The sequence below is a fragment of the Heterodontus francisci genome, chromosome 17, assembly GCF_036365525.1.
Source record: "Heterodontus francisci isolate sHetFra1 chromosome 17, sHetFra1.hap1, whole genome shotgun sequence".
NCBI classification, from domain to species: Eukaryota; Metazoa; Chordata; class Chondrichthyes; order Heterodontiformes; family Heterodontidae; genus Heterodontus; species Heterodontus francisci.
This window is the reverse complement of record NC_090387.1, coordinates 39,290,405-39,317,951: the sequence shown is the minus strand read 5'-3', so window position 1 is coordinate 39,317,951 and position 27,547 is coordinate 39,290,405. Positions and strand designations below refer to the sequence as shown.

The 27,547-nt window shown below is 42.1% G+C and overlaps 1 protein-coding gene across 2 annotated transcripts in view; it reads right to left on the bottom strand.

Annotated features, from left to right (window-relative positions):
• The window catches only part of ap1g1 (adaptor related protein complex 1 subunit gamma 1), a 153,116-nt gene extending 125,844 nt beyond the window's left edge, over positions 1-27,272 (bottom strand). Inside the window, exon 1 of one of the 2 annotated variants that reach the window (XM_068049304.1) lies at positions 27,182-27,272. The gene's annotated coding sequence lies outside the window, so the exon portion shown is untranslated. Of the gene's footprint in view, positions 1-27,177 lie in introns of both variants that reach the window. The other variant, XM_068049303.1, reaches the window with a different exon arrangement.
• Positions 27,273-27,547: the final 275 nt, after the last annotated feature.

The following is a 27,547-nucleotide window of genomic DNA, read 5'->3' as shown; positions in this document are numbered from 1 at the left end:
TCATCGTGGAAGCTTTTCAATTTTTAATGTGAGCCATACTGATGCCCTGAAATACATTCAAAGAAACAGAAAACAGTGCACATCTCAATGAAGATTTTCTTTAATGCTTAAAGGCGCAATAAAAGAATAGAAAAATAAAGAAGAAACTGTTTCCAGTGGCTGAAGAGTCAATAACTATAGGACATAGTTTTAAGGTGACTGGCAAAATAACTAGAAGTGACATGAGGAACCTATTTTTTTTTTAAAATATAAGCAGCGATTTATTGTGATCTGAAATGCACTCCCTGAAGGGGTGGTGGAAGCAGATTCAATAGTAACATTCTAAAGAGGACTGAATAAAACTTGCATTGCTATGGGAAAGAGTAGGAGAGTGGGATTAATTGGAAAGCTGCGTCAAAGAGCCTTCACAGATACAATGAGCTGAATGGCCTCCTTCTATGCTGCATTATTCCATGATTCTAAGAATGACTGTTTCCTGCTACACCCATAATTCTGGGCGTACTTTTTTTTTCCCCCAAGCCATTTTGAACCCTACTAGTTACAGGAAATTCACCTGTACAGCTTTTAAAGTCAAGCTGCACTTGGGCACAGGGATCAATAAATGGATACAAAAGTTGGAGGAAATCTGGGTGTAGCATAATTGCATATGTATCCTCAATTTTTATAATGGTCGGGGCAGTGTTTGACTTGGAGGGGAACATTTGAAAACATTTTTCTTGATGTTTTCAATAACTCAGCTTATTTCTATTGGTTCTACAGCAAGCTTATGCATTTGATTTATGTTAAGTAGGAGGTATCCAATTCACTTCAATAAAAAGCCTGAAAGAGAAACTTTATGTTAGATCAGCCTGCACTAGCACGATCAAAAATATGCTAGCCTACGGTATCATTATGTTAATAAAAACAAAATACTGCGGATGCTGGAATTCTGAAATAAAAACAAGAAATGCTGGAACCACTCAGCAGGTCTGGCAGCATCTGTGGAAAGAGAAGCAGAGTTAACGTTTCGGGTCAGTGACTCGCCTTCTTCTATCATTACGTTACTGTTTTAATTAAAAGGTTTTTACATATTCTATGAGAATTTCTCATGCAGCAAAGCTATAAGTTCACAATGACACTTTGCTGTGTCATTTAACTCATGCAGTGACAGAAAGTGAAGGTCCACGTATGCGCATTTGAGTTGTTGCTAGCGAATCAAAATGGACAGAAGTCACCTTCCACATCTGGCATAGAAATTAGTATACGACTCAATAGAAGCAACTCTCTGAACACATTTTTCCCCCCAATTAGGAAAATCAAAGTGGAATGCCAAGACCTATAGCGCAAAACACAAAAGTTGAAAAGATGACAAGATAAACAGAAGGTAGTAGGTTTAAAAGCTAAGGATTGATCTGGAAAGGAAAGATTTAAGGTGTTGTGATTTCACAGTTTTGGGGCCCTGAAAAAGATTCAGAATCAGATTCAGGTCCACAAATCGTCAGGTCCACAAATCTGGACTTGAAGTGCATACCAAGAATTCACTTTCCATACATTCTATATAAGGGTTGTCCAACCTTTTCGGGCAGAGGGCCGCATTACGATTTTTGCTCGGCCGGAGGGGCCAGTGAGCAAATTTCGAAATATAAATGCACTAAAAATTTATCTTACAAATAAAAACAAACAATAAATGTGCATTTTTTTTTGAAGAAGCTTTAAATGAGAAGACTAAGTTATCGACTTACTTTCACATCACTATACTGAAAACCAATTTAGAGACATACCGAGCATTGTTTTTGCTTGCCTAAGTAGTCAATCGCTGCCCACACACTTGATGCGGGTATTCTGGATAGATGCACATCTTTCAGGAGACCCCTGATCTCTCTCTCCCCGCACTCTGCGTATGAGTGTGTCTGTGTCTCATTCGTTCTGACTCGCCGACCCCTGGCCTTCCCTTTAGGACTGGGAGACACAGATTGAACATTTTGTGCAAAAGATGCAGGGGAAATATGAGGAAGCACTTTTGTTTAATGCAGCAGATAGTAATGACCAGGAACTCTCTGCCCACAAGGGTGGTGGAAGTGGAGACAATCAATAAATTAAAGAGGAAGTTGGATGATCAGAAATAAATAAATTTGCAAGGCTCCAGGGATCGAGCAAGGGAGCGGGACTGACTGCATAGCTCCGTGAAGAGCCAGTATCAGCTCGATGGACAGAATGGCCTCCTTCTGTGCCGTAAGTAAATGACTCTTTACTCCCTCTCCCGGTCTCATTCTGCCCCAGTGTCTCCAGTGTTCCCGGCTCCCCGTCCCCCCCTTCCTCTTTCTCCTCCCTCGGCTCCCCGTCCTCCTCCCTCGGCTCCACCTGTTTCCCCCCCACCCCCTTCCTCCTCCCTCGGCTCCCCCTGTTCCCCCACCCCCTCTTCCTCCTCCCTCGGCTCCCCATGTTCCGCTGCCCGCACCCCCCCCTCCCTTGGCACCCCCTGTTCTGCTGCCCCCTTCCCCCCATGGCTCCACCCACCCCCTCGTCCCTGCTACCCCTCCCCTCCTTTCCCTCTCTGTTTCTGTTTCCTCCCCCCAACCCCCCCGCACAGTTGCAGAGTGGAATGCTAAGCAGATGGTTGGTCACTTGTTTTAAAAAGATCACGGTCGGTTGCACAGCTGACAGTTCCTGACATCAGGAACAGCCTTTTTCCAACAGACTCAGGGTTTTCTGGTGGGCTTTTGGAAAAAAAAGTCAGAACCCGCCATTCGGCCTCAACTGAAGTATTGTGTTCAATTCTGGGCACCGCACTATCGGAAGGATGTGAAGACTTCAAAGAGGGTGCTGACAAGATTCATGAGAATGGTTAAAGGGATGGAGGACTTCAATTACGAGGATGGATTGGAGAAGCTGCAGTTGTTTTCCTTCGAGAAGCGAAGATTAAGAGGAGATTTGATAAGAGTTGTTCAAAATCATGAGGCGTCTAGACAGAGTAGAGAGAAACTGTTGCTTTGCTGGAGGGGTCAAAAAACAGAGGACACAGATTTAAGGTGATTGGCAAAAGAACCAATGGTGCCATGAGAACCTTTTTTTCATGCAGCGAGTGGTTAGGACCTGGAATGAAACTGGCTGAGAGTTGGTGGAGGCTGATTGAATCATGGCTTTCAAAAGGGAATTGGATCAGCACCTGAAGATGATAAATATGCAGGTTTATATGGAAGGGACTGGGGAGTAGGGCTAGCCGAATTGCTCCTGCAGAGAGCCAGCGCAGACTCGACAGGCCGAATGACGGCCTCCTGTGCTGTAAGCATTTTGTGATTCTGTGGTACAGAATGCTCAATATGCGATTTGTGTTCTGCAACACTGGCATTCATAATGTGACACTCAACAAAAACAGCAAATGTAGTCACAGCAATCCTTAGACTGATTACAGCTTTCAATGGGTCTTTTGAAGGTCAATATTTATAGAACAAAAAGTTTTGTGCAATTTGAGATTTTCATTTTGGTGGTTGAAGCTTTGTCATTCAGCAATTTGCTGCAGGAGATAAAAAGCAAAAAATGGGAAATGCTTGAAATTTGAATTAAAAAAAAAGAAATTCTGTTAATAACCGGGTCCATTCAATGTCGGAGATACTTTGCTTTCCTGCATGTTCAAAGCTGAGATTTATTGCCAAATGTAGCACAGTGTTGATTGTGAATAACAAGTTAGTAATTTAGAGGAATACACGAACTTGAAGCTTGATCTGTTGTAGTTATCACCTTGACTCTAATAAGTTACCATTTTGTTACTTATTTCAATAATAACTTGAATTTATATAGCATCCTTCATTGAGTAGTGTCTGATCACTATCCAAGTGCGGTTGAAGTGATCCCATTTTTAGGAGACCTTGAATGAAAGAAGAGAAATAATAGTTTTGGGAGAAAGCTTTAAAGAACATGTATCTCATGACCGAAGAACAGCCAGCCACCAATGGTGGAGCAAATGATGAACAGAGTCTAACACAGGTGGTGAACTGAAGATTTCACTGGCATGAAGCAACGGCATGGAGGAACTTGAAAACAAATAGATTTTTGCCCAAGTAATCTCAATCTTAAATTTTTGATTTTAAACTGAAGTTCCTGAGAAATTTATACCTCTTCAACCAAGTTTAGTTGCTGTTCTCTAATTTGGGTAAATGTGAGCAGTCATCAGGGATTAATCTTTGCAAGTAATCTGGTAATTAGGACACAATTCAAAATTCTGAAATTGGCATTTTTCTTTGCATTTTATTTGCTGACACTTTTCGTGCAGTCTCTTTGCCTTCCGTGTCTCACCACCTTGCTTTTTTTAAAAAAGCATAAGCTCTGTGCCATTTCCCAAATAATAGATCAACAAGGCATTAGCCTTGAAGCCATCACCTTTAAAATTGTATCCTTTATTTCACATTGCCTCTCCTTGTTCTGTCAAAATGCATCACTCCACACTTCTCTGCATTAAATTTTATCTGCCATGTGTCTGCCCATTGCAGTCCATTTGTCCTCAATGTTTGTCACTATCCCCCTCAGTTCACAATACTTCCAAGTTATGTCTCATCTGCAAATTTTGAAATTATGCCTCGGATACCCAAGTCTAGGTCATTAATATACAAGAAAAGCAGGTGTCATACTACCGATCCCTGGGGAACCCCACGGTATACCGTCTGAAGGACAAACGTTTACCACTACTGTCTGTTTCCTGTTACTCGGCTGACTTTGTAGACATGCTGCCACTAACCCTTTTATTTAATGGGGCTTCAAATTTGCTGACAAGCCTATTATGTGACATTTCATGAAATGTTTTTGGAAGTTCATGTACATCACATCAACCGCATTATCCTCACCAAAAAACTCAATCAAGTTGGTTAAACATGATTTGCCCATAACGGATCTGTGCTGGCTTTCCTCAAGTGTACCACATTTGTTCAAGTGACTTAAATTTTGTCCCGGATTATCATTTCTAAAAACTTTCCCACCACCGAGGTTAAACGGACTGGTCTGTAGTTGCTGAGTTTATCCTTACACCATTTCTTTGAACAAGAGTGTAATATTTACAATTCTCCAGTCCTCTGGCACCACCTCTGTATCTAAGGAGAATTGGAAGATTATGGCCAGTACCTCCACAATTTCCACCTATACTTCCCTCAGTATCCTCAGATGCATCTCATCTGGCCTTGGTGACAACTTTTATGTACAGCCAACCTTTCTAAAACCTCTATCAATGTTTAGCCCAAGTGTCTCAACTACTTCCTCTTTCTCGATTACTTTGGCAGCATCTTCTTCTGTGCTAAAGACAGATACAAAATACTCATTTAGTATCTCATGCCTCCATGCACAGATCTCTTTTTTAATCCCTATTCAGTGTCACTCCTCCTACTACCCTTTTACTACTGATTACCTGTCAGTCTCGTCTCATACTCTTTCTTTGCCTCGCATTTCCTTTTTCACTGCCCCTCTCATCTTTCTACATTCACCCTGGTTCGCACTTGTATTATCAACCTGACATCTGTAATACGCCCCTTTTTCTGCTTCACCTTACTCTCTACCTCTTTCGTCATCCAGGGAACTCTGGCTTTGGTTGCTGTAAACTTTCCCCCTAGTCATCCAAGGCATGTCCAAGTCAACTCCTGTTGACAACTATCAATCCATCTACCGTAACCCAAAATGGTCATAAATTCAACCTCGAAAGTACTTCCCTTATTACACTGGCATAGAAAATGGGAAAATCAACCTTAAGGCCTTAGACTGGCAATTTAGTGCAGTGGCACATCAGCCAAGAAATGGCTTTAGATTGCCAAAAACACTTTTATCTGAGGACCCAGACCACAGAGCAATCCAGATAATCACTGCACTCAAATTCTGGGGAAGAAAGGAAGGAAAGGAAATGCTAAGAAAATGAGTAAGTGGAGAAAAGCAAAAGGAAAAGAAAGCATTTGCATACCACTTGCATATCCTCAATGTGTTTCACACCCAATGAATTACTTCTGAATTGCAGTGCCTTGTGTAAGGAAACACTTCAGCAAATTTGCACACAAGATTCCAAAAGTAACAAACAAAATGATCAAGTAATATTTTTGTGGTGTTGAGGAACGATTGCTGCCCAGCACAGCAGGAAATTTTGCTGCTGAGCCAAGGCAACACTTTTAGGTGAGCATTTCAACTAAGCTCAAAGAACAACTTCATACGAATACCAAATAAAACATGACAGACTAACTGAAGCTCATAGACTTGGGAGTGTCAACACTAAAAAGTACAGCTAGTTAAAATGTCAGAAGTAGTTTAAGGCCGCTAGATGACAGACTCAAAATGAGTGCACTGATTACAATTATTTGGATTTGCAGAGATATGTTCTGCATCTTTACCACAGTGCATGCTGTATTCCTAAACTCATGGCAATTGGAGACAAACTCAAATGTTCCTCCTAGGTTTCAGAATAGAATTTTGAAAGTAGGGCCTTCAAAGTCCTTCAGAAACTCAACTAATTTTTTGCAATTTGTTTTCTTAATTCATGGAATGCAATTATTGCTGACAATGTCAGTATTTATTGCCCATTCCCAATTTTCCTCGAGAAAATGGTGGTGAGCCACCTTCTTAAACCTCTGCAGACCATGTGGTGAAGGTACGTTCACAGTGCTGTTAGGTAGGGAGTTCCAGGATCCTGACCCAGTGATGAAAGAAAGGCGATATAGTTCCAAGTCAGAATGGTGTAATTTGGAAGGGCACTTGCAGGTGGTGGCAATCCATGCACCTGCCACACTTGTCCTTCTAGGTGGTAGAGGTTTGGGAGATGCTGTCGAAGAAACTTGGTGTGTTGCTGCAATGCATCTTCTAAATGGTACACATTGTAGCCACAGCGTTGCAGTGGTGGAGGGAGTGAATGTTATGGTGATGCATGGGGTGTTGATCAAGCAGGCTGCTTTGTCCTGGATGGTATCAAGCTTCGAGTTTTGTTGGCACTACATTATGTGGGAAAGTGGAGAGTACTGCATCACACTCCTGAATAGTGGCTTGCAGTTTGTGCAAAGGCATTGGCTTGTCAGGTGGTGAATCACTTGCTGCAGAGTACCCAGCCTCTGACCTGCTCTTGTAGCCACAGTACTTATGCAGCTGGCCCAATTAAATTTCAGATCAATGACCTCATGGTGCTGATGCTGGAGGATTTGATGAGGGCAATGCCGCTGAATGTCATGGGGAGGTGGTCAGACCCCATGGTCACTGCTTGGCACTTGTGTGGCATAAACATCACTCGCAACTTATCAGTCCAAGCCTGAATGTTGTCCAGGTCTTGCTGCATATGGGCAGATTGTTTCATTATTTGAGGAACTGTGATTGGAACTGAACACGGCAATCAACAAACATTCCCACTTCTGACCTTATAATGGTCAGATCATCATTGCAAAAGCAGTTGAAGGTGGTTGAGCCTAAAGGCCTGCTCAGGTATAAAATTGAAACCCGACCCGGGCCCAACCCAACCACAGCCAACCCGAACCCGATCCGGGCCTGAGTTCTTTAATTTTTTTTCGCACCCAAATATCGCAATAAATTTAATGATATCAAACACGTTATTGTGCTCTACCTTGTCCAAATGGTAATACTTGTGATCCTGTTCATCCGTTCCGGCAGCTGGCTATTCCTGCAGATGGAATTGCAGGGAATCATGGGCGAGTCTGATCCTGTGAGTTCCCGGAAGCAGCAGTGTCCAGACCGACCCAAGCCAGAATGCTGGACTCGGAATATTGACCCGACCCGAACCCGACACATGCAGTCGGGTTCAGGTTGGGTAGCCAGGCTTTAGTTGAGCCTACAACACTGCCCTAAATAACTCCTGCAGCAATGTCCTGGTGCTAAGATGATTGGCCTCAAACAACCAAAACCATTTTCCTTTGTGCTAGTGTGCCCCCCACCCCAATCCCCACTGACTGGAGCTCCTTGGTGCCACACCTCAGTCAAATGCTGCCTTGATGCCAATAGCAGGGATTCTCACCTCACCTCTGGAGTTCAGCTCTTTAGTTTGCATCTGGACTAGTACTGTAATGATGAGCTTTGGAGCCGAGTGGTCTTGGCAGAAACTGAACTGGGCAGAAGTGAGGTTACTGGTGAGCAAGTAACACTTGATAGCGCTGTTTATGACATTTTCTTCACTTTGCTGATGAAGCAGTAATTGGCCAAATTGGATTTGCCCTGCGCTTTGTGGACAGGACATACCTGGGCAATTTTTTCCACTTTGTCAGGAACACTTTGGCTAGAGGGATGGCTAATTCTGGAGCACAAGTCTTCAGCAATACAGCCAGGGTGTTTTTGGGGCCCGTAGCCTTTGCTGCACTAAGTACACTTATCCCTTACTTATTAAAAAAAAAACTGATCACAAGAACTGTAGATTATTAAATAAGTATTCCTTATACTGCCCCCTCTGGCAAAAACTCGATGACAGACCAACATAATGCAAAATTTACAACTGTGAATTTAATGAACTAATTTTAATGGATATGACCTTAAAATACCTGTCACTGTACCATGCAATGCCATTCCATATGATGGATTTCAGGAAGAGTACCTCAGCTAACAAATTCTCCCAACAAGGATTTCTATTGTGCAAACAAAAGTTCTCAAAATAGATTCCCATGATGGTTGCTCCACAAATTAGATTGAGAATTGAAACAACAGTTCTTGTCATACACATTCAGGAACAGCTGTTGTGTGATTTTCACTGGAGTCCAATTTTTAGTTAACACATTAAAGCAAATCACCTTGGAGACACATTTCCATTACTCAAAGTTTTTTGTACATTATTCTTTTGAAACCAATTTGAACACAAAATAAAGCTGAAATATAATTCAAAATCTACCTTAAATATATTCTATAAAGCAAACTTTTCAGTATTAATTCCACTAGGCATTTTAAGTTATCACTGAGGTCGTCACAATGAAAGGTCAGAATTATAATGAGGGAGTTCCTCAGGACAGTGAATCTGAATAAAATGGAACAATGTATACCATGCAAATGATATAAAGTTTAAAGCCTTTCCTGCCTGGTTGAAGTGGACAACCAGACAACACGAAGAAAAAAGGATGCAAGACCATGATGGGAAATGGTACAAAATCAAAATAGACTCTATACCAAAAGGGACAGCAGGGTTGTAAAAAAGGTGTCAAACAGACAAATATTTCAAATTAAATTTGCCAAGAGAAGTGAGTGATAAAGTTTTTAAAGTTATATTCAAACAAAGAAAAACAAGGGATGGAGCAGAGCCACTAATAGGGGATCGGTGAGTACATGACAACTGATGCTGCGAAAGTGTTAAGTTTTTGATATTACGCACAGTTGGATAGAAATAAAATCATAAGATAGCCAATATGTGTACATGAAGGAGAGGTCTTGTCTTTGATGTAGTTCCTCTGGAAAGGCTGGCACTGAAGATGAAGAAAGCTGTATCAGTGGAATTTTATAATGAATACATAAATTGTTTGACTGTGTGACCTAAGAGCACAGTACTACAGGGATTGTTGTTAGCCTGGGAGAATACCAGTGGGGCCACTGCAGATGTCTATTTTGAGATCTCTTAATATGCTCGTAAGTGACACGCAGTTCAGACACAATAACAACTGGTATTAAATAGTGCCTTTAATGTAATAAAGCATCCAAAGCACTTCACAGGAGCATTAAAACAAAATTTGACACAAGCCACATAAGGAAATGTTAGGGAAGATGGCTAAAAGCTTGGTTAAAAAGGTAGGTTTTAAGGAGGACAGAGGTAGAGGTGCAGAGGGCTTTTGGGATGGAATTCAAGAGCTTAGAGCCTTGGCAGCTGAAGACACGGCCACCAATAGTGGAGCAATTAAAATCAGGGATACTCAAGAGGCCAGAATTAGACGAGAGCAGATATCTCAAAGGGTTACATAAGATATATGGCTTGTGAGGCTAGAAGAGATTACAGAAAGGGAGGGGCAAGGCCACGGAGGGATTTGAAAACAAGGAAGAGAAATTTTTTTTTAAATCGAGCCATTACTTCTCCGAGAGCCAGTCTAGGTCAACGAAAACGGGGCCATGGGTGAACGGAACTTGGTGCCATTAAAGGCACAGAGTTTTGGATGACCTCAAGCTAACGCAGTGTAGAATGTGGGTGGCCAACCAGGAGTGCATTGGAATAGTCAAGTCTAGTCGTAATCAAAGGTAAGAATGTTTCAGCAGATGGGTAGCTGAGGCAGGGGCAGAGCCAGACGATTTTACAATTGCAGAAATAGGCGTCCCTTGGTGAAGGATATGTAGTCAGAAGCCTATCTCGGGCTAAATATACCACTAAGGTTGTGAACAGTCTGCTGCAGCCTCAGACAGTTGCCAGGGAGACAGATGGAGTCGGTAGCTAGAGAATGGAGTTGGTAATAGAGATCTATGGCAATGGCTTTGGTCTTCCCAGAAATTAATTGGAGGAAATTTCTGCTCATCCCGTACTGGATGTCGGATACACAGTCTGATAATTTAGCAACAGCGGAGTCGTCGAGAGAGTTGGTAGTGAAGTAGAGCTGGGTGTCATCAGCGTACACAAACACCAATGCCCTGTTTTCAGATGATGTTGAAGAGCAGCATGTAGACGAGGAATAGACGAGGGCCAAGGATTGATCCTTCAGGGACAGAGATAATGGTGTGGGAAGTGGAAGGGCCATTGTAGTTGATATGCTGGCTACGATTAGATAGATAAGAATGGAACAAGCAAATGCAGTCCTACCCAGCTGGTGTTGGAGGAGAAGGTGAGGCCAACTGGGTCAACGGCTACATATAGGTTGAGAAGGGTGGGGAGGGATAGTTTACCTTTGTCAAACACACAAGATGTCATGTAAGACTTTGCCAACAGCTGTTTCGGTATTGACACAGGCACGGAAACCTAACTGGAGGAATTCAAACAGTTGTGGGAAAGATGGGCACGGATTTGGGAGGTAACACATTCAAGGATTTGAGAGGAAAGGGAGGTTGGAGAAGTGGTGGTAGTTTTCAAGAACAGCGGGGTCAATATTTGTTTTTCTGAGAAGGGTAATGACAGCAGTTTTGAAGAGGAGAGACAGTACCCAAAGAGAGAACGGTCAACGATATCAGCTAACATGGGGACCAGGAAGGGAAGTTGGGTGGTCAACAGTTTAGTGGAAATAGGATAGGGGAGCAGGCGGTGGGTATGAGCTTGGAGAGGACATGAAGGGAGCTATAAGAAATGAGAAACTAGAGAAAGATGCAAGCACAAGCACAAAATTACTAAGTTTACAGATGATATCCAGAGAGTGGCGAACCTGTGGAATTCCCTACCACAGAAAAGCAGTTGAGGTCAAATCATTAAATATATTCAAGGAGTTAGATATAGCTTTTAGGGCTAAAGGGATCAAGGGATACTGGGAGAAAACGGGAACAGGGTACTGAGTTTGGATGATCAGCCATGATCGTATTGAATGGCGGTGCAGGCTTGAAGGGCCGAATGGCCTACTCCTGCTCCTATTTTTCTATGTTTAATGAAGGGATCAAATTCCAAAGCTGAACAGGATAAACTACAGGAGGATTTGAATATACTTGGGAATTGGCCAGACAAAATTTAATTGCAGAAACTAAGAAAATAGGCATTGAATGTTTGCAACAATGTTTGGTGACGGTGAGTAAAGCAAACAGATGTTGGGATATATTGAAAATGTCAATTCTGAGCCAAAAGAGTGATTTAAAAATTGCGATTACACTTAGAATACTGTTCACAGTTCCAGCCATCACAGTACAAAAAGGATATTGCAGTTATTGAAAAAATACCAAAAAACGCAATCAAATTTTGAGAGGATGGAGTGATTGAATTATGAGCAATTATAAAAATTAGGCGTTACTACAGGAAAAATTGAGAGACAAGATGATTCTGAAGGGACTAGACAATGTAGACCACAAGAAGTTGCTTCACCTTGCCTGGAAAGATGGAACCAAAGGACACAGCCTGCAGTTGAAGGGAGGCAAATTCAAAACCAATCTGCAGAAATATTTCAATAAGCAAGTGGCAAATCTATGCAACAGGTTCCTGTAAGAGATGGTGGAAGCAAATAGCGCACAATCATTCAAATTAGATTGATTTCTTTCAGAAAATATTTTGGGATACAGTGCAGGAGTAATTTGATATAATATACCGTAGATCACGGCGTACAAGTTGAACTTTGAAGCCTCCAAATATAGTTACAAAATGGGGGTCAACCTGTATACTGAGCATAAGATGGGATTTGCCAGTGTGGGTGCCATTTTGAAATGTGAAAAAACACCGGTAACACATATTAAAGTTGCATGGTTTATTGAATTAATTCTACAAAGATACCTTTAACCACAATCAAAGCAGTCAACATCATTGCCTTTGGCATCCAAATCAAATAGTCATCGAAATTTAGAGTCACTTTGGCTTATGGCATCACTGTAAGGATTCCACTTGATCAGATGTGGCACTTTGTTTCATAATCATCCATCCATAAGTCATCTTCCTCTCCATCCACACTTCCCCCCCCCCCCTCCATCCACACTTTTCCCCCCCTCCAACCCCCCGAACGATCTGATGACAGTTTGTGCATTAATAGCATCCCACAATTTGATGACAAAACCACACAAAACATCAAGCAAGGCAGGGTGCATATTTCCACTCTGTGAAAGTTTTTCTCCATCAACCATCCACCTATTCAATTCAGCGCGAACATGATCCTCGAATGGCTCGTTGAGGCATACATCCAAAGGTTGAACTATGGACATTAGGGCCCCTTGTATAACTGCAATATGGGTGTTATTTCTTCGCAGGCACCTCTTGATCTCATTGGTTCTATGGGATCTGAACATGCCCCACACTAATAAGCTGCATTCTTTACATAAGCCACCGGGACACAATTCCACACATTACTGATTCATAACTTCACTCCATCTTTAGCCATCCAACAGTTGTCATGGGCGTGCACAAAAACTCCAGCAGGGAACTTGATGTTTGGCATGGTTTTACATCTGAAAATTACCACAGGCTTTAATTTCGCTTTGTCAGCTATGTAGGCTAATACCACCATGAATCTGGTCTTCTCATGTCCTGTAATAATCACTAGAACGGTTTTTGAACCTTTCCACTCCAGTTTGGTTGCTGGGCATATCGAAATTCATGGGCCTTTCAACCATATTGCCAATGTGGCGTAACGGGTACTCATGTTTATGTCACTGTCCCTTAAATCACTGGAAACTAGTAATTTTGCCAGAGGTCCTTTGGTAGTCTGAGTAATCTTGGCCTTCTGCTGCAGCGCTAGACATTTTTGTTCCCTAAAGCGACTTGACGAACTCTCTGTTCTGAAATGTTTACTGGACTCCGGTTGATTTGGTCCACTTAAGTGCATTTATACATATTGCATTTCTTGTGACGATCTAACCATTCTGACGATTTGAGGACCCATTCCAATACATGCTTCTCAAGATCAGGCCAATGACTGGCCTATGTTCTCACTCTGCATTTAGTCTTGGGCATATTCTTCAGGGTGGATTCCTCCTCCTTCCATTCTCACACCAGTTTTTCACCAACACCAAATTCCCTTTGTGCAGCACAGTTATTTGACGAGTTAGCAAATATTATGACTTTAGCTTGAAACCAGCTTCATACGTCATTCATTTTGCTGGACGACCTATTTCTCCGTCATTCACAATGCAGAGTCTGCTCTGTGTGGGCATGTTTTAAACTCTCGCACATCTTCGCAACACAGCCCATATCACCTGTTTGATCTCGTGTCCACTGAGAAGGTAAGTAAAACATGCATTTGTGGAGAGGAAAATTGAGGCTGATGACAAATGCGAGTATAGCATGTCGTAGCTGAAAAAAGGAGAGGGAGTCAATTTATATGCCGAGCACTCAAACATGATTTTTGGGGCCAGAAAAATGGGGTCATCTTATATGCCGGGTCAACTTATACACCGTGATCTACGGTATGCTAAATGCAGCACGCTTGGGAGGAACAGGTGACTTGGACCTTGGGTTCCTAAATCTTTCCACCACTGGGGTTTTTCCACACCTCATGTCAGAGGTTAGTGTATACAGAGATCAATTGCTATGAGCAGCCAACAATTCAATTAAAGGAACAAAAGTAGGCTACTGAGTCCCTAGAGCCTGGTTCCAAATTCAATTCAATCATCTGATTTGTACATTAACTTCATTTACCTGCCTATGCTCCTTATCCTTGTTACCCTTACCTAATAAAGCTCTTAGTATTGAAAGCTCAAAGTGAACCAGCAACCACAGCCTACCCGGGGAGAAAATTCCATATTTCTAACTATTTCCATATGTCCTTTGTGGAAAAAGTCCTTCTTCATTTTTCTCCTGAATAGCCTTGCCCCAATTTTATCAAGATGTCCCCTTGTTCTGGATTCACCCACCAGAGGAAAGAGTTTCTCCATATCTACCGATCAAATATTGGTCAGGTCACCCAATCTTCAATACACAAAAGGAGTATAAGCCAAGTTTTTGCAAGCACTCTTAACGATTTAACCATTTAAGCCATCAGGGGGTCGTGTGGCTACCAGAGTGGTTGGTGAACTGGACAGGCTATGGTCAATATTCGGCTAGCGATTCCTATAAAAGCTTTAGGAATCTTGGGAAAATTAGCTTCTCACAAAAATTCTTCAACTTCAAGAGGCCATATCAATGTGCAGCATATTGGTGAAGGGACATCAGCAGAATCCCAGATTTTCAAAACTGAAGTGTTTAACCACCTCTCCAGAACATCATCTGCCGCACCAAGATCATTTCAGACTTCACATTAGTTTTGAAACGCAACAATCAATTTCTGCAACATTTAGAATCAATGTGAAACTTCCTGATGGCCACTGATTGTCTTATAACTGTCTGTGGAGATGTTGGCAAAACCTATGGGTCTCAAAGCCTTCAGAACCTGAAGAAGGGTCATTGACTTGAAACGTTAACTCTGCTTCTCTCTCCATAGATGCTGCCAGACCTGCTGAGTATTTCCAGCATTTCTTGTTTTTATTTTACATCTATATACAACCTTCCACAACTTCAGAACACCCAGTACGGGCGGCACAGTGGTTAGCACCGCAGCCTTACAGCTCCAGGGACCTGGGTTCGATTCCGGGTACTGCCTGTGTGGAGTATGCAAGTTCTCCCTGGGTCTGCATGGGTTTTCTCCGGGTGCTCCGGTTTCCTCCCACAAGCCAAAAGACTTGCAGGTTGATAGGTAAATTGGCCATTATAAATTGTCACTAGTATAGGTAGGTGGTAGGGAAATACAGGGACAGGTGGGGATGTTTGGTAGGAATATGGGATTAGTGTAGGATTAGTATAAATGGGTGGTTGATGTTCGGCACAGACTCGATGGGCCGAAGGGCCTGTTTCAGTGCTGTATCTCTAATCTAAAAAGAAGTGAACAATTAAATTGCCTTTGCAGTGTAGTTTTTTTTGACAAAAGAAAAATATTTAACAGGCCATCACGATATAGGCATGGATAGTCAAACTGTCAAATTTGACCCAAGACAGTTCTTTCAGCATATAGTAGCCTCACCACACTAAGCCTATGGGGATCAAATATATTTGTCATAGTGAGCTGCTCATTTAATTGAATTACTGAACCTGTGATACGGCTGAGACTCGCTAATGTTCAACTTCTATCACAAATATTTCTGCAGACCTCTAGATTTTCTGCCTTCTAATTATGGAGTCCATCTAAAACATCTTGTGTAGTATCTTAGACTGTACCATTGGATATTACAAGTGATGATCGTAAATGCTGAACTTCCATTTATATAGATAAAAGCAAAATACTGCGGATGCTGGAAATCTGAAATAAAAACAAGAAATGCTGGAAATACTCAGCAGGTCTGGCAGCATCTGTGGAGAGAGAAGCAGAGTTAACGTTTCAGGTCAGTGACTCTTCTTCAGGTTCTGAAGAAGGGTCACTGACCTGAAACGTTACCTCTGCTTCTCTCTCCATAGATGCTGCCAGACCTGAGTATTTCCAGCATCTCTTGTTTTTATTTTACATTCATATACAATCTTCCACAAATTCAGAACACCCAGAAGTGAACAATTAAATTGCCTTTGCAATGTAGTTTTTTTTTGTAGGCAAATCCGACCTAACAGCTCAAAATTGAACATCCATGAGGTGCTGTGGACCATCAGCAGAATTGTATTCAATCTTAATCTGTAACCTCAAGACCTGGCATATCGCTCACTGTACCATTACCATCAAGCTAGGGGACCAACTCTGGTTCAATGAGTGTAAGACAGCATGCCAGGAGCAGCACTAGGCATATCTAAAAATGAGGTACCAACATGGCGAAGCTACAAAATAGAACTACACGTAGGCTAAACAGCAGCAGCATGCTAAAGACTGAGCAAAGCAATCCTACAACCAACTGATCAGATCAAAGCTCTGCAGTACTGCCGCATTCAGTTGTGATTGGTGGTGGACAATTAAACAATTAACTGGGCAGAGGAGGCTCCATAGATATCCCCATCCTCAAGGATGGCAGAGACTAGTACATCAGTTCAAAAAACAAGGCTGAAACGCTTGCAACCATCTTCAGCCAGAAGTGCCGAGTGGATGATCCATCTTGGCCTCCTCCCGGGACCCCAGCATCACAGATGCCAGTCTTGAGCCAATTCGATTCACTCCACATGATATCAGGTAATGGCTGAAGGCACTGGATACAGCAAAAGCTATGGGCCCCAACATCCCAACTGTAGTACTGAAGACTTTGCTGCAGAACTAGCTGTGCCCCTTGTCAAGCTGTTCTAGTACAGCTACAACTGCCCAATAACGTGGAAAACTGCCCAGGATATGTACTGACAACAAAAAGCAGAACAAATCCAAGCCAGCTAATTACCATCCTATCAGTCAACTCTCAAACACCAGCAAAGTGATGGGAGGTGTCGTGGACAGTGCTATTAAGCAGCAATAACCTGCTCACCATGCTCAGTCTGAATTCCACTAGGGTCACTTGGTTCCAGACCTCATTATAACCTTGGACCAAACTTGGACAAAACAGCTGAATTCATCAAGCAACCCTAGCAAAATTGAAATCAATGGGAATCAAGGGAAAACTCTCCACTGGCTGGACAAAAGAAGATGGTTGTGGTTGTCCATATGCAGCAAGACCTAGACAACATTGAGGCTTGGACTGATAAGTGGCAAGTAACATTCATGCCACACAAGTGCCAGGCAATGACCATCTCCAACAAGAGAATCTAACCATCTTCCATTGATATTCAATGGTATTACTAATGCTGAATCCCCCACCATCAACATCCTGGGGGGTTACCACAAACAGAAATCTAACTGGACCAGTCACACAAATACTGTGTACAAGTACAAGAGCAGGTCAGAGGCTGGGTAATCTGTGGCGAGTAACTCACCTCGTGACTCCCTAAAGCCTGTCCGTCATCTACAAGGCGCAAGTCAGGAGTGTGATGGAACAGTCTCTCACTTAAGAAACTCGACAACATCCAGGACAAAGCAGCCTGCTTGATCAGCACCCCAACCACCTTAAACGTATTACTCCCTCCACCATCGGTGCAGAGTGGGAGCAGATACACTGCAGCAACTCACTAAATCTCCTTCGACAGCACCTTCCAAACCCACAACCTCTACCACCTAGAAGGGCAACAGCAGCTGGCGTGTGCGAACACCACCACCTGCAAGTTCCCCTCCAAGCCACACACCAACCTGACAAACTATGGGCTTAATTTTACAAGCCCCTCAACGCCATGGGTCGCAGCCGGGGTGGGGGGGCCATAAAATTCTGCGGCAAGAGGCCCGCCTCGACCTGACGTCGAGAAGGGCCCGATATTACTGGCAGCGGGAGGACCTCAGTACGGACCCCACCGCCCTACCTTTTGGCAGCAGGACTTTCAGCTACATATTCAAATTAGCCTAAACTAGATGCAAATTCACTTACCTGCTGGCGGCAGCCATCCCACGCCAATTTTATGGCCACCGTTTCCCCTTCAACCTGGTGGGGGCAGGGAGAGGAATAAAATTTTCAGGGGGTGGGGGGAGAGAGCGGAGAAAACACTTTTGATTGGATGTGGGGATGGTGGGAAGGGGTTGAAGGGCAAAAGTTAGAAGGTTGGGGTAAATGTTCAAGTAGGGAAAAAGGCATGTTTTAGTTATCTCAGGCAATGAAATGACCATTGGGGGGTTGGGGCGGGGGAGGGTTCGGGAAGGGCCCCCATATCATTATTGTTTGTTAATAAAAGATAAATGAATGCAGCACCTTTAAAAATTGAAATTACTTCTACAGGCTTGGAGCGCTTTAAAAATGGTGCCGGACAGCATTGTAGGGGACGTGTTAGCCGCTCCCTCTATGTCATCAGAGGCAGCCGCCCTGCCCCTTCTATTTAAAATCAGCCCCTGCGCGTAATATCGCGAGGGCTGTGCGGTGGCACTTCCATTTCGGAAGGCTGCCGCTCTCACAGTGGCTGCTGCAGTCATAAAATACAGCCCTATATCACCAGTCCTTCACTACGTCTGGGTCAAAAACCTGGAACTCCTTTCCTAACAGCACTGTGGGCATACCTAACTACATGGACTGCAGCGGTTCAAGGCGACGGCTCAATACCACCTTTTCAAGGGCAATTAGGGAAGAGCAACAAATGCCTTGCCAGCAATACTCGCACCCCATGAACTAATAAAAAGTGCAGCAGCCAGTCCCACAACAGAGATAAATGGATCATTATGTGTTTTCTTTGGGGGGGGTGTCGACCAAGCAATAAATGTTGGCTAGGAGAATGAAAACACAGCCCTGGCTTCTTCAACAAGTACCATAGGAACATTTATGTCCACCTAAGTAAGCAGACAGGGCATTGGTTTAACGTCTCACCTGAAAGACAGCATCTTCAACAATGCAGCATTCCCTCAATACTGCACTGAAATGTCAGCCTGGATTGTGTGTTCAAATCCCCAACTCTCGGGTGTCACCACTGCACCAAATTGGCACATGCAGTCTTCCCAAAATGATTCACAATCTGAAGCACCTTGGGATGTCCCAAGGACATGGAACACACCAAATAAATGAAAGTTTGCCTTTCTACTTACCAATGCTTTTTCATCTGTCCCTCGTAGAGGTTAAAGTTTTCAGCTCATAAAATCTTAACAGCACTAGGCAAAAATATTACTGTGCCAAAATGTCAACTGATATTTCCAAGCAAAACTGATTCATCTGATTTCAACTGTTAAGTCAACTGGATTTTACAGGACTTTGTAAGAGGGGTTTTGGAGAAACTTATCAATTTCTGGATCACACTGCACGGACAGCAGTGAATCGCATGGATCAATAAATACCAGATATTGGCAAAGTTTCTAGGTTGCCTTAAAGCAACTCAAATCAAACTTAAGTCACAATAATCAAGATTTCAATACTTATGTGCCTGACCAACGCTAAAATTTTAATTGTACGTTGGTCTGCAACAAACATTCATACCACTGAGTCCCACATTTATTCCCTTATACTGTTCTTTAGAGCATTCTGGAAAAAAAAGAACTGACAATTAACTGATTCCAACTAGACTTGAATAGGTATGTGGAATGGAGGACTTGCTTAGTATTTAAATATTGCAAATTCCAGTGTAGGCATTAAGTGAACACAGGTTTGGAACTTTCAAATCTGGGAATCCAACTTCTGTACTATTTCAGTTAATAGTATTTTAAAACCAGATTCTCACCCAACATAAAAGTCATATTTAAATCATGTGACAACCACCAGACAGTATCTTAGGACAATTGAACAGAGACCAGTCCCAGAAATACTTCCATCCAACTTCTTATGCAGGCAATTCTGGAGCACGTAATTAACTAAAACTACCATCAGTAATCCATTCACCCTATCCTTGGGCCATTAAATCACATTTTTACACTCTGATTATTTCCTACAGTCAATTAACATTTCTCCAAATCAGTACCTGGTACACAAATGGAAGACACAAATTCCTCAAGCATTTGTCCTCTACTGGAGAAAGCAGAGCTCTTGCAAACTAAAGCAGCCAGTTATACAGCTCTGCCTTTTGTTTCAGTTTCCAGCCTCAACACAAACATTTTTATTTAAAATTCTAAGTATGCACATGCTCACATACTAATCATCTCACAAATGTTATGATCCACAAAAATATACAATACGGATCATGTTGCTTCTGTAGAAAAACCTGGATACTCTGCAATTGCAATAGCAACATTCATTTACATTTTTGACTTGAGAAGGAGGAACATCTCAGGTTGTCTTCCATCGACAAGTGGAGGGGGACACTGAGCAGGTAGTGCAGAAATTTGGTGGGGCGGGGTGGTGGTGGCTAGACCAAAGATACAAATCAATAAGATAGTTCTGAAAGGTTTTGGAAATGGAGAGACAGATAATTATAGTCCTTCCGTAAGAAAGTTTGAGGGGGCAGGAACATAACGGCTTGAAGAATCAAAGGGAGATTAGTCATCCAAAATCAGAAATTTCACTTCAAGTCAGCCTTCACCTTAATTTCTCAATTTATTAGGCTTCAATTACAGATATTAAGGAAACCACAGTATAACTGGTAACATATGGAGTGGTCAATGATCATCATCTGGGATTAAGGAGCAAAATTCAATGTTATAGTTCTAGAAACTTTCCTCATGATAATTCAGCTTTAAGAGCTCATGACAGCACAATTGTTGGATGGAGTGGGTATACTGTCTAATTATGGAATTTATGTTCTTACATCCTTCATGTACGGTGTCCACTCTGTACCCTAATACTAATCGTTCAACATAGAATGTTAAAGGATCAATGTTGACAAAAGCAATAGGTAAATATTTGAGATTCTGCCAGCTCAAATCAGTTGTCATTAAAGAACTAAGCTATACAGAAAACAATATTTCAATGAGTGAGTGTTCAATCTGCAGAACAAACTCCAGGGAGATGGTGGAAGCAGTTAGTCTTGATTCATTCAAATGCAAATTAGAGAGAGATCACTTTACCAAAGAATTTTGGCGATACATTAATTTGAGACATGGCATGGTTAAGTGCAACATGCTTGGAAGGTAACTTGGTTCAAAAAGGTCTCCACCACCTTGGGTGTTCCTCAGGTTATTCATGGGTCTGTTATTAACTAATTGAGAGAGATTGATCGCTAGGTCAACTACTCCATTACTGTTTCCATTACACGAATCCCTGAATGTTAGAAGACAAACTAGATGGACCATGGTCTTTTATCGTCTAGCAATTCCTATGTCCCTAGTAAAACTCAATATTGTTAAAAATTAGACTTCTACTATATTTCAATAATCTGTGTTGTGAAAAGTTAAAGCAAAATACCTCTCCACTGCCACATCAAAAAGTCACCACCTTCTTGCTATGTATCCCACTCAACTTTGCAGTAGTTAATTCAGCTTGCGTTCATCACACCATTAATGCAGTTACCTCCACTGCATACCATTATAAAGGTGCAAAGGTACACTACAGAGTGCCACTTTACTGTCTTACCTGAAATGGGAATGGACAAATTCTGAGTCACCTACTTACACGAAGATCAAACTTTTAAAGTTTGACTTGATAATATCTGGCAAATCTAGAGTCTGTTTTTTTTTTACTCTAAAAGGGAGCAAAATAGACAACAAAAATGTTTGGGGTGCAGATATCAGGCATCCTCAGGGTTGGCTTGACGACTATCAAGATCACTCTGCATCCAGCAAGACCTCGAATTTAAAATTTACATCCTTGTGTTCAAATCCCTCTATGGCCTCAACCCGACCAAATGCTAATCTTCTCCAGCACTACAAGACCCATGTGTTCCTCCATTTCTGGCCTCGTGTATTCCAGATTTCCATTCCTCCACCATTGGTAGCCATGCTTTCAGCTGGCTCGGCCCCAAACTCTGGAATTCCCTCCCATATACTTTGCTCCTCCTTTAAGCCTCCTTTTTGACCAAGCTTTCGGCCACCGATCCAAATATCTCCTTTTGTGGCTTGATGTCAAATTTTGTTTGATAATATACCTGCAGTGTGTGGGACATTTTAGTAGGTTAAAAGGTGATATAGAAATGCAATATACTGCAGATGCTGGAAACCTGAAAGTGGAGGAAATGCTGGAAATACCCATGGCAGGCAGCATCTGCGAAAAGAAAGAAAGAGTTAATGTTTCAGGTCTGTGACCTTTCATCAGAACCCAAACATCACAGACCTGAAATTTTAACTCTCTCGCCATAGATGTTGCCTGACCTGAGTAGTTCCAGCATTTGTCAGATACACCTTCGCTTGACAATTTCTCTACTATTCCACAATTCAGTCAGAGTCTCTAGTCAAGAGAGATCATGATTACTTTCTTCTATCAACACCTCATTGCATTGTCCCAATCTTCAAAAACAGGCAAACATATTAGTAGTGGAGCACTTATAAAACAACAATACATCAAACTACATAATCCTGCAAGTAGCATAAGCACCACTAAACTAATTTAGAGTTTCACTTAATATTTTAACTGCATTTCATAATAATCAGACTGCAGTTTGTACTTTTCTTTCAAAAAAATCCCAAACTTGCTTTTTAAAGTGGGAGAAAGTCAATTGAGTTCCACAAGATGACCTGATTCCAACTTTATGAACTTATTGAATACAATTGTGCACAAAAACAGTACTTGATAAAGTTAGGTTACAAATGCTTAAGCTTTGTTTTCAGAGCTTTATTTTCAATATTTATATGCTCAAATTCTGGGCCCTTGCATATATAGAAACATAGAAAACAGGAGCAGGAGTAGGCCATTAGGCCTTGCTCTGCCATTTAAAAAAGATCATGGCTGATCGTCCAATTCAATATCCTATTCCCGCTTTCTCCCCATACCCCTTTGGCATTAAGAAATATATCTTTCTCCTTCTTGAATATATTTAATGACTTGGCCTCCATTGCCTTTAGTGGTAGAAAATTCCACAGGTTCACAACTCTGAGTGAAGCAATTTCTTATCTTGGTTCTAAATGGCATACCCATATCCTGAGACTGTGACCCCTGGTTCTGGACTCCCCAGCCATCGGAATCATCCTCCCTGCATCTAGCCTGTCTAGTCCTGTTAGAATTTTATAGGTTTCTATGAGATATCCTCTCATTCTTCTAAACTCTAGTGAATATAGGCCTTCAATCTCTCCTCATACGTCAATTTTGCCATCCCAGGAATCAGCCCAGTAAATCTTCTCTGCACTCCCTCCAAGGCAAGAACATCCTTCCTCAGGTAAGGAGACAAAACTGCATACAATTTTCCAGATGTGGTCTCACCAAGGCCCTGTATAACTGCAGTAAGACATCCTTGCTTCTGTACTCAAATCCTCTTGCAATAAAGGCCAACATACCATTCGCCTTCCTAACTGCTTGCTGCACCTGAATGCTTGCTTTCAGCAACTGGTGTACAAGGCCGCCCAGATCTCGTTGCACCTCCCCCTTTCCCAATCACCAAATATAACCTGCCTTTCTGTTTTTGCAACCAAAGTGGGTAACCTCACAGTTATTCTCGTTATACTGCATCTGCTATGCATTTGCCCACTCAACCAACTTGTCCAAACCAAATTGGAGCCTCTTTGCATCCTCCTCACAGCTCACATTTCCCCCCACCCCCCCCCCCCCCAGCTTTGTGTCGTCTGCAAACTTGGAAATGTTACATTTAGTTCCCTCACTCAAGTCATTAAGATATCAGTGCCTAAGCACTGATCGCTGCAGTACCCCACTAGTCACTGCCTGCCACCTGGAAAAAGACCTGTTTATTCCTATTCTCTGTTTCCTGACTGTCAACCAATTCTCAATCCATGCCAGTATATTACCCCAATCCCATGTGCTTTAATTTTGCACACTAACCTCTTATGTGGGACCTTATCAAAAGCCTTCTGAAAATCCAAATACACCACATCCACTGGTTCTCCTTTAACTATTGTACTAGTTACATCCTCAAAAAACTCCAGTAGATTTGTTAAGCATGACTTCCCTTTCGTAAACCCATGCTGACTTTGCCCATCCCACTTATGCCTTCTAGGTGTACTGCTATCACATCTTTTATAATAAGCTCTAGCATTTTCTCCACTACTGATGTAAAGCTAACTGGTCTGTAGTTCCCTGTTTTTCCTCTCCCTCCTTTTTTAAATAGTGGGGTTACATTTGTCACCCTCCAATCTGTAGGAACTGCTCCAGAGTCTATAGAATTTTGGAAGATGACCACCAATGCATCCACTATTTCCAGGGCCACTTCCTTTAGTACTCTGGGATATAGATTATCAGACCCTGGGATTTGTCACCCTCTAACCCCATTAATTTCCCTAGCACTTTTTTTTTACTAATACTGATTTCCTTCAGTTCCTCCTTCTCATTAGACCTTTGTTTTAGTGCACTGCTTTTTAGTTTAGAGATACAGCACTGAAACAGGCCCTTCGGCCCACCGAGTCTGTGCCGACCATCAATCACCCATTTATACTAATCCTACACTAATTCCATATTCCTACTACATCCCCACCTGTCCCTATATTTCCCTACCACCTACCTATACTAGTGACAATTTATAATGGCCAATTAACCTATCAACCAGCAAGTCTTTGGCATGTGGGAGGAAACCGGAGCACCCGGAGGAAACCCACGCAGACACAGGGCGAACTTGCAAACTCCACACAGGCAGTACCCAGAATTGAACCCAGGTCGCTGGAGCTGAGAGGCTGCGGCGCTAACCACTGCGCCACTGTGCAGTGGTTCCCTAACATTTCTGGGAGGTTATTTGTGTCCTTGTTTGTGAAGACAGAACCAAAATATGTGTTTAATTGTTCTGCCATTCATTGTTCCCCATTATAATTTCCCCCGTTTCTGACTGTAAGGGACCTACATTTGTCTTCACTAATCTTTTTCTCTTCACATATTTATAGAAGCTTTTAGTCAGTTTTTATGTTCCCCGCAAGTTTACTCTCATACTCTTTTAATCAACCTCTTCATCCCCCTTTGCTGAATTCTAAACTGCTCCCAATTCTCAGACTTGCAGCTTTTTCTGGCAATTTTATATGCCCCCTCTTTGGATCTAATACTATCGCTAATTTCTTTTGTAAGCCACGGTTGCGCCACCTTTCCAGTTTTATTTTTGCGCCAGACAGGAATAATTGTTGTAATTCATGCACGCGTTCTTTAAATATTATCCATTACCCATCCACGTCAACCCTTTTAGTAAAGTTCGCCAATCTACCATAGCCAACTTGCCTTCATATCAGACCTTCTTTGTTTCCTTTATTTAGATTCAGGACCCTAGTTTCGGATTCAACTACTTCACTCTCCATTTTAATAAAGAATTCTATTATGTTATGGTTGCTCCTCCCCAAGGGACCCCGCACAACAAGAATGTTAATTAATCCTTTCTCATTGCACAACATCCAGTCTAGGATAGCCTGTTCTCCAGTTGGTTCCTCAACATATTGGTCTAAAAGACCGTCACGTACACACTCCAGGAAATCCTCCTTCACAGTATTATTGCTAATTTGGTTGGACCAATCTAAATGTAGATTAAAGTCACCCATGATTACAGTTGTACCCTGATTGCATGCATCTCTAATTTCCTGTTTAATGCCATCCCTTACATCTCCACTACTGTTTGGGGGCCTATAGACAACCCCCAATGTTTTCTGCCCCTTGCTGTTTCTTAGCTCCACCCATACAGATTCCACATCATGATTTTCCGAGCAAATATCCTTCCTCATTATTGCACTGATTTCCTCCTTTACTAACAAAGCAGAGTTAACATTTCGGGTCAGTGCTTCTCTTTTCACAGATGCTGCCAGACCTGCTGAGCAGTTCCAACATTTCTTGTTTTTATTCCAGCTCGGTAATGCTGCTAGCCAGTAGCTGCAGATAAACTTCCTGCACACATGGTCGTCAGGCACACTGGAAGCATCCCTGATTTCCTACATAGCACAGGAGGAGCATATAAGGGTGCGATCTCTCCTGCCATGACTTACCTTTACTTAGTTATTCCCTTTCATTAAAAAAATACTAATTATGCTACAGACGTTGTTATACTCCAAACACTACCCACTACAATCTAAAGTCCTTAATAAATTACACTAATTAAAAAAAACACACTTTTGTAGTACTAACCATATCACTTGTACAGTAGGATTTGAGGTTTTTTGAAAAAAAGAACTTTCCTTTTTTTAAAAGCTATTTACAAGCTATATATACACACACTCCCATTAGACTGAAAAAATAATAGAACCAAGAAGCTGTGTATCAAAATAAGGAAATCAGTTTAATGTTAAGCTCATGACCAATACTGATGCAAGATGCTTCCTGAATCATATCTCTATCGTGACAAGCAGGGTTTTATTTCAAAAGTGGTACTGTAATAAATAATTATTAAAAATTTTTTTTTAGTTCCACAGCATTCACAAGATTCAGTCTTGAACTATTTCCTGGTCTAAAGAGTGTTTCCTTTTTGGATAACCACGGCGATCAGAATGATAACCAGTTAGAAACTTTGGTACAATCACCACTATGAAAATCATCGCTGGTTAATCAGCAAATGCGTATAAAAATACTACACACCAATACTTGATGTGATCGCTAGCATTACATTCATTTGAGTCAATCTTGATTTTTCATCTATAATAACGCACCTTCGAGTAACTTCCTTAAACATCAAAATATCTGATTGACACGACTAATTCAACAACCACCCCTCGACGAAACTTCAGGGATAATAAAGTTAGTTACAAAAAAGAAAATTTAAATGATAGGATACATCACTCAATACTATTAGAAATGTCTTCATGACTGCAACTCAAAAGGTCTCTAAATTCTACTCCCATACCCTATGTACACGGCCCCATTCTCTGAAAATGTAATGACCCAGAGGAGAAATCAGTGAGAAGACTATCTTGGTAAAATTACTCTCTATTACCACTGAAGAAAGAATACTCCCCCACAGAGGTTGTCTGAAACAAACTGTGGCTTTTAGAGGGCGATTGAAAGGGACCAAAGTAATTGAGAAAGGGGAGAGCGCAAGAGGTCGAGCCAAGCAACTCAAGCGGCAGGGCCGCACTCTCCCACTCTAACCCGGCCTCCTGGTGAGAAACAACTTCCACACCAGGGAAGAGAGGCACGTTGTAACAGGGAAGGAAAGTACATAAATCTGGCCCAAATCTCAATACTAGAACCATATTAGGCAGACTTCAAACGTTGACAAATCCTCAAATAATTGCTACCCACCTACCAGCCGATCCAAGCACTCCAAGTAGCGGCTATTCCACAGATAGGGGGACCTGGTTACTTCAAAATGGCGGCCGTTCCAGCCTCAGCACCCTTCACCGGGCGCGGAACATCACGCTGACCTTTTTCCGGAGGTAAAGGACTCTCGCCACAAATATGTACCATGTATGTACTTTTTAATGCCGTGAGAGCGAAGAGAAATACAATGGTATAATCTAACAAAGCTGGATAAACTCTGTTTTATTTTGGCGGTAAATGTACGGAGTTGGAGCAGATAGAGGATTTATTTGTTTTGTAAACCGTGGACGTGTCTGAAGCTGCGAAGGTGTGCTGCGGCTTTACTCGTGGCAATGACTGATGACGTCACTGC